The 9,863-nt window shown below is 41.7% G+C and overlaps 1 non-coding gene across 1 annotated transcript; it reads left to right on the top strand.

Moving 5' to 3' along the window:
* Nucleotides 1–9,248: 9,248 nt before the first annotated feature.
* On the top strand, nucleotides 9,249–9,380 carry LOC127691741 (small nucleolar RNA SNORA17). The gene has a single exon (XR_007979338.1). It is a non-coding gene; the product is annotated as a small nucleolar RNA SNORA17 (small nucleolar RNA).
* Nucleotides 9,381–9,863: the final 483 nt, after the last annotated feature.

Below are 9,863 nucleotides of genomic sequence, written 5' to 3' on the forward strand. Positions count from 1 at the left end.
TATGTGGATTATGTCTTGGGTATTCAAACTTTCTAGGCTAATATCCACTTATCAGTGAGTGCATACCATGATTAATCTTTTGAGACTGGGTTACCTCACTTAGTATGGTGTTCTCCAGCTCCATCCATTTGTCTAAGAATTTCATGAATTCATTGGTTCTAATGGCTGAATAGTACTCCACTGTGTAAATAAATTTTTTGTATCCATTCCTCCATTGAGGGACACCTGGGTTCTTTCCAGCTTCTGGCTACTACAAATAGGACTGCTATGAACATAGTGGAGCATGTGTCCTTATTGCATGCCGGGAATTCCTCTGGGTATATGCCCAGGAGTGGTATAGCAGGGTCCTCTGGAAGTGTCATGCCCAGATTTCTGAGGAATCGCCAGACTGATTTCCAAAGTGGTTGCGCCATCTTGCAATCCCATTAGCAATGGAGGAGTGTTCCTCTTTCTCCACATCCTTGCCAACACCTGCTGTCTCCTGATTTTTTGACCATAGCCATTCTGACTGGTGTGAGGTGAAATCTTAGGGTTGTTTTGATTTGCATTTCCCTAATGATTAATGATGTTGAACATTTCTTCAGGTGCTTCTCAGCCCTCCAAAGTTCTTCGTGTGAAAATTTTTTGTTTAGCTCTGTACCTCACTTTTTAATGGGGTTATTTGGTTCTTTGGGTTCTACCTTCTTGAGTTCTTTGTATATATTAGATATTAGCCCTCTGTCAGATTTAGGGTTGGTGAAGATCCTTTCCCAATCTGTTGGTTGACGTTTTGTCCTTTTGACAGTGTCCTTTGCCTTACAGAAACTTTGTAGTTTTGTGAGGTCCCATTGTCAATTCTTGATCTTAAAGCATAAGCTATTGGTGTTCTATTCAGAAACTTTTCCCTTGTGCACATGTCCTCAAGGGTCTTCCCCAGTTTCTTTTCTATTAGTTTCAGTGTGTCAGGTTTTATGTGGAGGTCCTTGATCCATTTGGAGTTGAACTTAGTACAAGGAGATAAGAATGGATCGATTCCCATTCTTCTGCAAGCTGACCTCCAATTGAACCAGCACCATTTGTTGAAAAGGCTATCTTTTTTCCACTGGATGTTTTCAGCTCCTTTGTCGAAGATCAAGTGACCATAGGTGTGTGGGTTCATTTCTGGGTCTTCAATCCTATTCCATTGATCCACTTGCCTGACATTGTACCAATACCATGCAGTTTTTATCACTATTACTCTGTAGTAAAGTTTGAGGTCTGGGATACTGAATCCCTCAGAAGTTCTTTTACTGTTGAGAATAGTTTTAGGTATTCCGGGTTTTTTGTTATTCCAGATGAATTTGAGAATTGTTCTTTCTAGCTCTATGAAGAACTGAGTTGGGATTTTGATGGGGATACTTCATGCTGTTTGTGGCTTTTGTGAAGGGTGTCATTTCCCTAATTTCTTTCTCAATCTGCTTATCCTTTGAGTATATAAAGGCTACTTATTTGCTTGAGTTGATTTTGTAGCCAGCCACTTTGCTGAAGTTGTTTATCAGCTGTAGGAGTTCTCTAGTAGAGTTTTTGGGTCACTTAAGTATACTATCATATCATCTGCAAATAGTGATAGTTTGACTTCTTCCGTTCCAATTTGTATCCCTTTGACCTCCTTATGTTGTCTAATTGCTCTAGCTAGGACTTCAAGAACTATATTGAAAAGATATGGAGAGAGGGGGCAGCCTTGTCTAGTCCCTGATTTTAGTGGGATTGCTTCAAGTTTCTCTCCATTTAGTTTGATGTTGGCTACTGGTTTGCTGTATATTGCTTTTACCATATTTAGATATGAGCCTTGAATTCCTGTCCTTTCCAAGACTTTTAGCATGAAAGGATGCTGAATTTTGTCAAATGGACCCATATCTGAAGAGATTCCTCCTCCCTTAAAATCTTCAGTAGCCCATAGTTTCGCAGAGAGGGATGGGTCCCCATGAGTCCCTCTCTGATTTATGACTGGCTTTAGCAGGTCCAGTCTTCTGCAGGCCCACCAAGGCAGCTACAGCAGCTGTAAGTCTATAACTTCCAGAGGGGGTAGCATTTTAGCATTCTTCTCCCTATCTTCCATGTCATACATTCTTTCTCTTCCTGGAGTCACTCATTTATCATCATTTATTTATTTATCTTTGTTGCATTTTCAGCTGTCAACTTTCTTTCTTTTTTTTTTTACTGAATATATTCTTTATTTACATTTCAAGCGTTATTCCCTTTGCTGGTCCTCCCATCCCCCAACTCCCAGCAAAACCCTAACCCATCCTCTCTCCTCCTGCTTCTATGAGGATGATCCCCCACACAACCTACTCCTACCTACACTCCCTCAATTTCCCTATGCTTCTATCGAACCTTTATAAAATCAAGGACCTCTCCTCCCATTGATGCCTGACAAGGCAATCCTCTGCTACATATGCAACCAGAGCTGTGAGTACTCCTTAGTTGGTAGAGTAGTCCCTGGGAGCTCTGGGGAGGAGGGGTAGCTGGTTGGTTGATATTGTTGCTCTTCCTATGAGATTGAAAAGCTCTTTAGGTCCTTCAGTCCTTTCTCTAACTCCTCCATTGGGGACACCATGCTCAGTCCAATGGTTGGCTGCTAGCATATGCCTCTGTATTTATAAGGCTCTAGCAAGGCCTCTCAGGAGGCAGCCATATCAGACTCCTTTCAGCAAGTGTTTCTTAATATCCACAATAGTGTCTGGGTTTGGTGACTGTATCTGGGATGAATCCCCAGGGTGGACAGTCACTGTATGGTCTTTCCTTCAGTCTCTGCTCTACACTTTATCCCATATTTGCTCCTGTGAGTAATTTGTTCCCTTTCTCAGAAGAACCGGAGCACCCACACCTTGGTCTTCCTTCTTCTTGAGCTTCAGGTGGTCTGTGAATTGTATCTTTTTATTCTGAGCTTTGGGGCTAATATCCACTTATCAGTGAGTACATACCAGGCGTGTTCTTTTGTGATTGGGTTACCTCACTCAGGATGATATTTCTAGTTCCATCCATCTGCCTAAGAATTTCATGAATTTGTTGTTTTTAATAGCTGAGTTGTACTCCATTGTGTAAATATACCACATTTTCTGTATCCATTCCTCTGTTGAGGGACATCTGGGTTGTTTCCAGCTTCTAGCTATTATAAATAAGGCTGCTATGAACATACTGGAGCATGTGTCCTTATTACATGTTGGAACATCTTCTGGATATATGTACAGGAGTGGTATAGCTGACTCCTCAGGGAATACTATGTCTAATTTTCCGAGGAACCGCCAAACTGATTTCCAGAGTGGTTGTAATAGCTTGCAATCCCACCAGCAATGGAGGGGAGTTTCTCTTTTTCTACATCCTTGACAACATCTGCTGTCACCTGAGTTTTTGGTCTTAGCCATTCTGACTGGTGTGAGGTGGAATCTCAGGGTTGTTTTGATTTACGCTTCCCTGATAACTAAGGATGTTGAACATTTCTTTAGGTGCTTCTCAGCCATTGGATATTCCTCAGGTGTAAATTCTTTGTTTAGCTCTGTACCCCATTTTTTGCACCTTTTTAAAAATTATTTTTATTCGATATATTTTTATTTACATTTCAAATTATTTCCCCTTTTCTAGGCCCCCACTGCCCGAAAGTCCCATAAGCCCCCTTCCCTTCCCCTGTTCTCCTACCCACCCCTTCCCACTTCCCTGTTCTGGTTTTGCCCTATACTGCTTCACTGAGTCTTTCCAGAACCAGGGGCCACTCCTCCATTCTTCTTGTACCTCATTTGATGTGTGGATTAGGTTTTGGGTATTCCAATTTTCTAGGTTAATATCCACTTATTAGTGAGTACATGCCATGATTGATCTTTTGAAACTGGGTTACCTCACTTAGTATGATGTTCTCCAGCTCCATCCATTTGCCTAAGAATTTCATGAGATCATTGTTTCTAATGGCTGAATAGTACTCCATTGTGTATATATACCACATTTTTTGCATCCACTATTCTGTTGCGGGGTACCTGAGTTCTTTCCAGCTTCTGGCTATTATAAAGAGGGCTGCTAAGAACATAGTGGAGCATGTATCCTTATTACATGCTGGGGAATCCTCTGGGTATATGCCCAGGAGTGGTATATCAGGATCTTCCGGAAGTGACGTGCCCAGTTTTCTGAGGAACCATCAGACTGATTTCCAGAGTGGTTGTACCAATTTGCAACCCTACTAGCAGTCATGGAATGTTCCTCTTTCTCCACATCCTCACCAACACCTGCTGTCTCCTGAATTTTTAATCTTAATTGAAGCTTTGGACCAATTGGATTTGACTGATATTTATAGAACATTTCACCCTAAAGCAAAGGAATATACCTTTTTCTCAGCACCTCATATTACCTTCTCCAAAATTGACCATAATAAAAAAAAAAATTCTTGCCAACTGAATCCAAGAACACATCAAAACGATCATCCACCATGATCAAGTAGGCTTTATCCCAGGGATGCAGGGTTGGTTCAATATATGGAAATCCATCAATGCAATCCACTACATAAACAAACTCAAAGACAAAAATCACATGGTCATTTCATTGGATGCTGAAAAAGCATTTGACAAAATTCAGCATCCTTTCATGCTTAAAGTCTTGGAAAGAACAGGAATTCAAGTCCATAGTAAAAGCAATATACAGCAAAGCGGTAGCCAGCATCAAACTAAATGGAGAGAAACTTGAAGCAATCCCACTAAAATCAGGGACTAGACAGGGCTGCCCCCTTTCTCCTTATCTTTTCAATATTGTACTTGAGGTCCTAGCTCGGGCAATTCGACAACATAAGGAGGTCAAAGGGATACAAATTAGAAAGGAAGAAGTCAAACTATCTGCACCCCATTTTTAAAAGGGTTATTTGATTCTCTGGAGTCTGACTTCTTGAGTTCTTTGTATATATTGGATATTAGCTCTCTATCAGATATAGGATTGGTAAAGATCTTTCCCTATCTGTTGGTTGCCATTTTGTCCTATTGATAGTGTCCTTTGCCTTACAGAAGGTTTGCAGTTTTATGAGGTCCCATTTGTCAATTCTTGAACTTAGCGCATAAGTTATTGGTGTTCTGTTCAGGAAATTTTCCCCTGTGCCCATGTGTTCGAGGCTTTCATCCCACTTTCTCCTCTATAAGCTTTAATGTATCTGGTTTTACATGGAGGTCCTTGATCCACTTGAACTTGAGCTTTGTACAAGGAGATAAGAATGGGTCAATTTGTATTTTTCTACATGCTGACCACCAGTTGACCATTTGTTAAAAATGCTTTTTTTCCACTGGATGTTTTTAGCTCCTTTGTCAAAAATCAAGTTAGCTCCTTTGTCAAAAATCAAGTGACCATAGATGTGCAGGTTCATTTCTGGGTCTTCAATTCTATTCCATTGATCTTCCTGCCTGTCTCTGTACCAATACCATATGGTTTTTATCACTATTGCTCTGTAGTAGAGCTTGAGGTCAGGGATGGTGATTTCCCCCAGAAGTTCTTTTATTGTGGAGAAAAATTTTCACTATCCTGGGTTTTTTTTGTTATTCCAAATGAATTTTAAGATTGCTCTTTCTAGCTCTATGGAGAAATGATTTGGAATTTTGATGGGGATTGCATTGAATCTGTAGATTGCTTTTGACTAGATGGCCATTTTTACTACATTAATCCTGCCAATCTGTGAGCATGGGAGATCTATTCATCTTCTGAGGTCTTCTTCAATTTCTTTCTTCAGAGGCTTGAAGTTCTTGTCATACATATCTTTCACTTGCTTGGTTAGAGTCACACCAAGGTATGTAATATTATTTGTGACTATTGTAAAGGGTGTCATTTCCCTAATTTCTTTCTCAGCCTCTTTATCCTTTGAGTAGAGGAAGGCTACTGATTTGTTTGACTTAATTTTATATCCAGCCATTTTGCTGAAGTTGTTTATCAGCTTTAGGAGTTCTCTGGTGGAATTTTTGGGGTCACTTAATTATGTGATCACATCATCTACAAATAGTGATATTTGGACTTCTTCCTTTCCAATTTGTATCCCTTTGACTTCCTTTTGTTGTCTAATTGCTCTAGCTAGAACTTCAAATACTATATTGAATACATATGGAGACAGCTGGCAGCCTTGTCTGGTCCCAGATTTTAGTGGGATTGCTTCAATTTTCTCTCAACTCTTAAATAGAGGAAATTGAAGCCATTTGATTTCTTATTGAGAACTTATTATATCTTTCAACTTTTCCTGCATTAGTCAATAAGAGCTTTCTCACAAGCATCTCATACCAAATGAATTGGTCACATATAAAACACCTAGAATAATTCACATCTTGTTTCCATTACCACCACTTAAATTATGCACCCTTCCCCCACCCATCCCCCCACCTCGAGTTAATACAAAGTTTATCCAGGATGGGTTTGTCTGTTGTTTTGTTTTGTATTTTATCTCAAAGGATTTGTGTACACGGGAAATAGTCCCTAGACAAGACAAAGATGCCAGGAAAGGATCCTAGCTGGAAGGCACATGTCCATGGAGAGCCGCAGGCCAGCACTGAGACCCTGAGTATGCTTATTAAAAGCAGAGCAAAGGATTCAGACCAAGAGCAGGCAGGTTCCAGAGCTGGGTTTGTCTGTTGTTTTGTTTTGTATTTTATCTCAAAGGATTTGTGTACACGGGAAATAGTCCCTAGACAAGACAAAGATGCCAGGAAAGGATCCTAGCTGGAAGGCACATGTCCATGGAGAGCCGCAGGCCAGCACTAAGACCCTGAGTATGCTTATTAAAAGCAGAGCAAAGGATTCAGACCAAGAGCAGGCAGGTTCCAGAGCTGGGCCTTCTGCTGAACTAAGAACTATGTGTTCTTAGCTAGGTATAGCTATGTGTTGCTCTAATGCACACATACATAAACAACCTATAGAGAGAAAGCTTTACTTCAGATCATGGTTACAAAGGTTTAGTCTGAGACCATTGACTCCACTGGTCTGGCACCCATTTGAAGAACTTGTACCAGTAAAGCTTCTCGGTTCACAAGGGCACAGGAAACAGAAAGTGGAAGAAACAAAGATCCCACAATCCCCTCCAATAGCATGAGCCCAATGATCTGTAGACTTTCCATAGGCCCTGGCAACGTTTCCACCACCTCCTAGTAGTCCAAACAGAAGAGCCAAGACTAATACATATGGGCCTTTAGGGGACATTCCATATCCAAGATATAGCATGTACTCTGAAAGACAGTTTTGTTTTTGTTTTGGTTTGGGTTTTTTGTTTTTGTTTTTGTTTTTTGTTTTTTGTTTTTTGTTTTGTTTTGTTTTGTTTTGTTTTGGATTTGTTTCTTTTCGAGACAGGGTTTCTCTGTATAGCCCTGACTGTCCTGGAGCTCACTCTGTAGACCAGGCTGGCCTCAAACTCAGAAATCCACCTGCCTCTGCTTCCCAAGTGCTGGAATTAAAGGTGTGTGCCACCACTGCCTGGCTGAAAGACAGTTCTCAAACAGAAGAAATACACATAAATTGGGTATGCTTTATGCACGCAACCCAGAGAATAGAGGCATAAACAGTGACCTTGCAAACCTCTGGTATCATGGGACTATTGAACAGTGTTTAGTTTCCATCTGACAGTGATTCTTCATGAACTCAGCTACTGTTAGAAAGTGACTCTTGTGATTAGAAAGTAAATGAGAACAAAGAAACATAATCCTCCTAGAAAACACTGACAGCTAGTGCTCACCGCAGACAGAGTGCAGACCCAGACAACCCTCTGGGACTGCCATCTGCCTGTACAGAGTTGGCATTAGGCATTTACTTACATGTGTGAGAGGGAAGACCAATTTTCACAAGTAAACTATTGATAAAGGTATGAAATCCGAGGGAGCTTGAAAAAATTGAAGAGCATCTCCAAGGACTGGTAACAGCTTTGAAACAAAACAGAAATGCTTCTTCAGTGTGTGTGTGGGGAAACAAAAGCTTATGCAGCTATCAGAACACCCAAGAAGCTTAGCCTTTATCAAGTCAGAAGGCTTAATTCCTTAACTAAACTTGACTAAGGGGTTTGCAACTTGTTTTGTGAGCCCAAATAAATTAACATTAATATGTAAACCTTCTAGGAACACCCACAAACATAACTATGCTAGCATTTTTTTCCTTGACAAGATTTAATTCTCTGATGTGAATTCATCAACAACACCTTGTAAAACACTTCAACCAGTTATTATTACAGATAGAAACTTAAACTATTCCAATCAAGATGTATCAAAATCAGATCAATAAATCCAGAGGCTATGGCAAGACTTGCATGCATGATATTTAGTTGTTTTTCTATTCTGTGGACCTATTTATATGGATGCATGCACTGATGGATGGATGGATGGATGGATGGGTGGATGGATGGATGGATGGGTGGGTGGGTGGGTGGGTGGGTGGGTGGTGGATTGTAATGGGTGAGTGGGTGAGTGAATATGTGGATGGGTGGCCTGCTTGGTAGGTATGCTGATGGATAGAGAGAAAAAGGATAAGTAGATAAGTAAGAAAGGCAGATCAGAGGAAAAAAGAGAGAAAGAAGGCTGGGTGGGGCACACAAGAGCCAACTTTGCCTATAAAGCCTTATCTGTTTCTCAGCTTTTCTTTAATTCCTATGTATATACTTAATGTATGCATGATTGACTCTCTTTCCTTCTTATTGATATCAACCTAAAATCTCGATGACTGGACCAGATTCTTAAACAGCCACCAAACCCAGACACTGTTGTGAATGCCCACAAGCATTTGCTGACAGGAACTTGATATAGCTGTCTCCTGAGAGACTCTGCCAGACAAATACAGAGGTGGATGCTCTCAGCCAACCATTGGACTGAGCACAAGGGCCCTAATGGAAGAACTAGATAAAGGACTGAAGGAGCTAAAGGAGCTTTCAGCCCCATAGGAGGAACAAAAATATGAACCAACCAGTATCCCCAGAGCTGCCAGGGACTAAACCACCATCCAAAGGTACACATGGAGGGACCCATGGCCACAGCTGCATATGTAGCATAGGATGACTTTGTACATCAAAGGGAGGAGAGGCCCTTGGCCCTGAGAAGGCTCGGTGCCTCAGTATAGGGGAATGCCAGAACAGGGAAGCAGGAGTTGATAGGTTGTTGAGCAGGGGGAGGGGGAATGGGATAGGGGTTTTGGGAGGGGAAATCAGGAAAGGGGATGACATTTAAAATGTAAATAAAGAAACTATCTAATAAAAAGTGAAAAATAAATAAATTCTGACCCATAAAGGTGCCAATACAACACTGTATACACCTGCCTCTAGAGGTGTTCCAGGTGTGGCTGCTATGTCACTTGTGTGCCAGTAGGTGACAGAGAGGAAAGAGGTTAGGTCTAAGCTCAGTGTTCTGACCTGTGAACGTCTGAATGATTAGTATCCTAATACTCCCTTAAAATAGAAAGCCTCAGACAATAACGAGGCCAGAGCCAAGGGTCCCAGATAGGGAGCTAGTCTGAGATGACCACCAGTATGATGCTGTGCAAGCTTCCATTGGCTTCCAGGGCAGGGAGCCAGCCAGAGATTAGAACTCCACCTGGGACTGCAGGTCCTGGGCAGGAGTAAGCCAAGACAGATGACTTTCACAAGGGGCCACTCAGGCAGGTGAGGAACAAGCCCCATGAGACTGGCACCATAGGGCCTGGATAGGGAGCTAGCCTAAGATGACCACCAGTGCTGCATTCTACTGGTCTGTGGCAGGGTGTAGGGCAGAACATGCCTGAAATAACTGCTACCAAGTGCCACAATGCAGAAGTGGGTAGATTGGAGACCTGGCCCTGGGGTCATGGGAGCAGGAGAGCTGTCCCTGCCCCTCATCAGCAGTAGCACTCAGAGGACCAGGCCCTGCATCCTACCTGAACAGCACAATACC

The sequence above is a fragment of the Apodemus sylvaticus genome, chromosome 8 (assembly GCF_947179515.1).
Source record: "Apodemus sylvaticus chromosome 8, mApoSyl1.1, whole genome shotgun sequence".
Taxonomy (NCBI): domain Eukaryota; kingdom Metazoa; phylum Chordata; class Mammalia; order Rodentia; family Muridae; genus Apodemus; species Apodemus sylvaticus.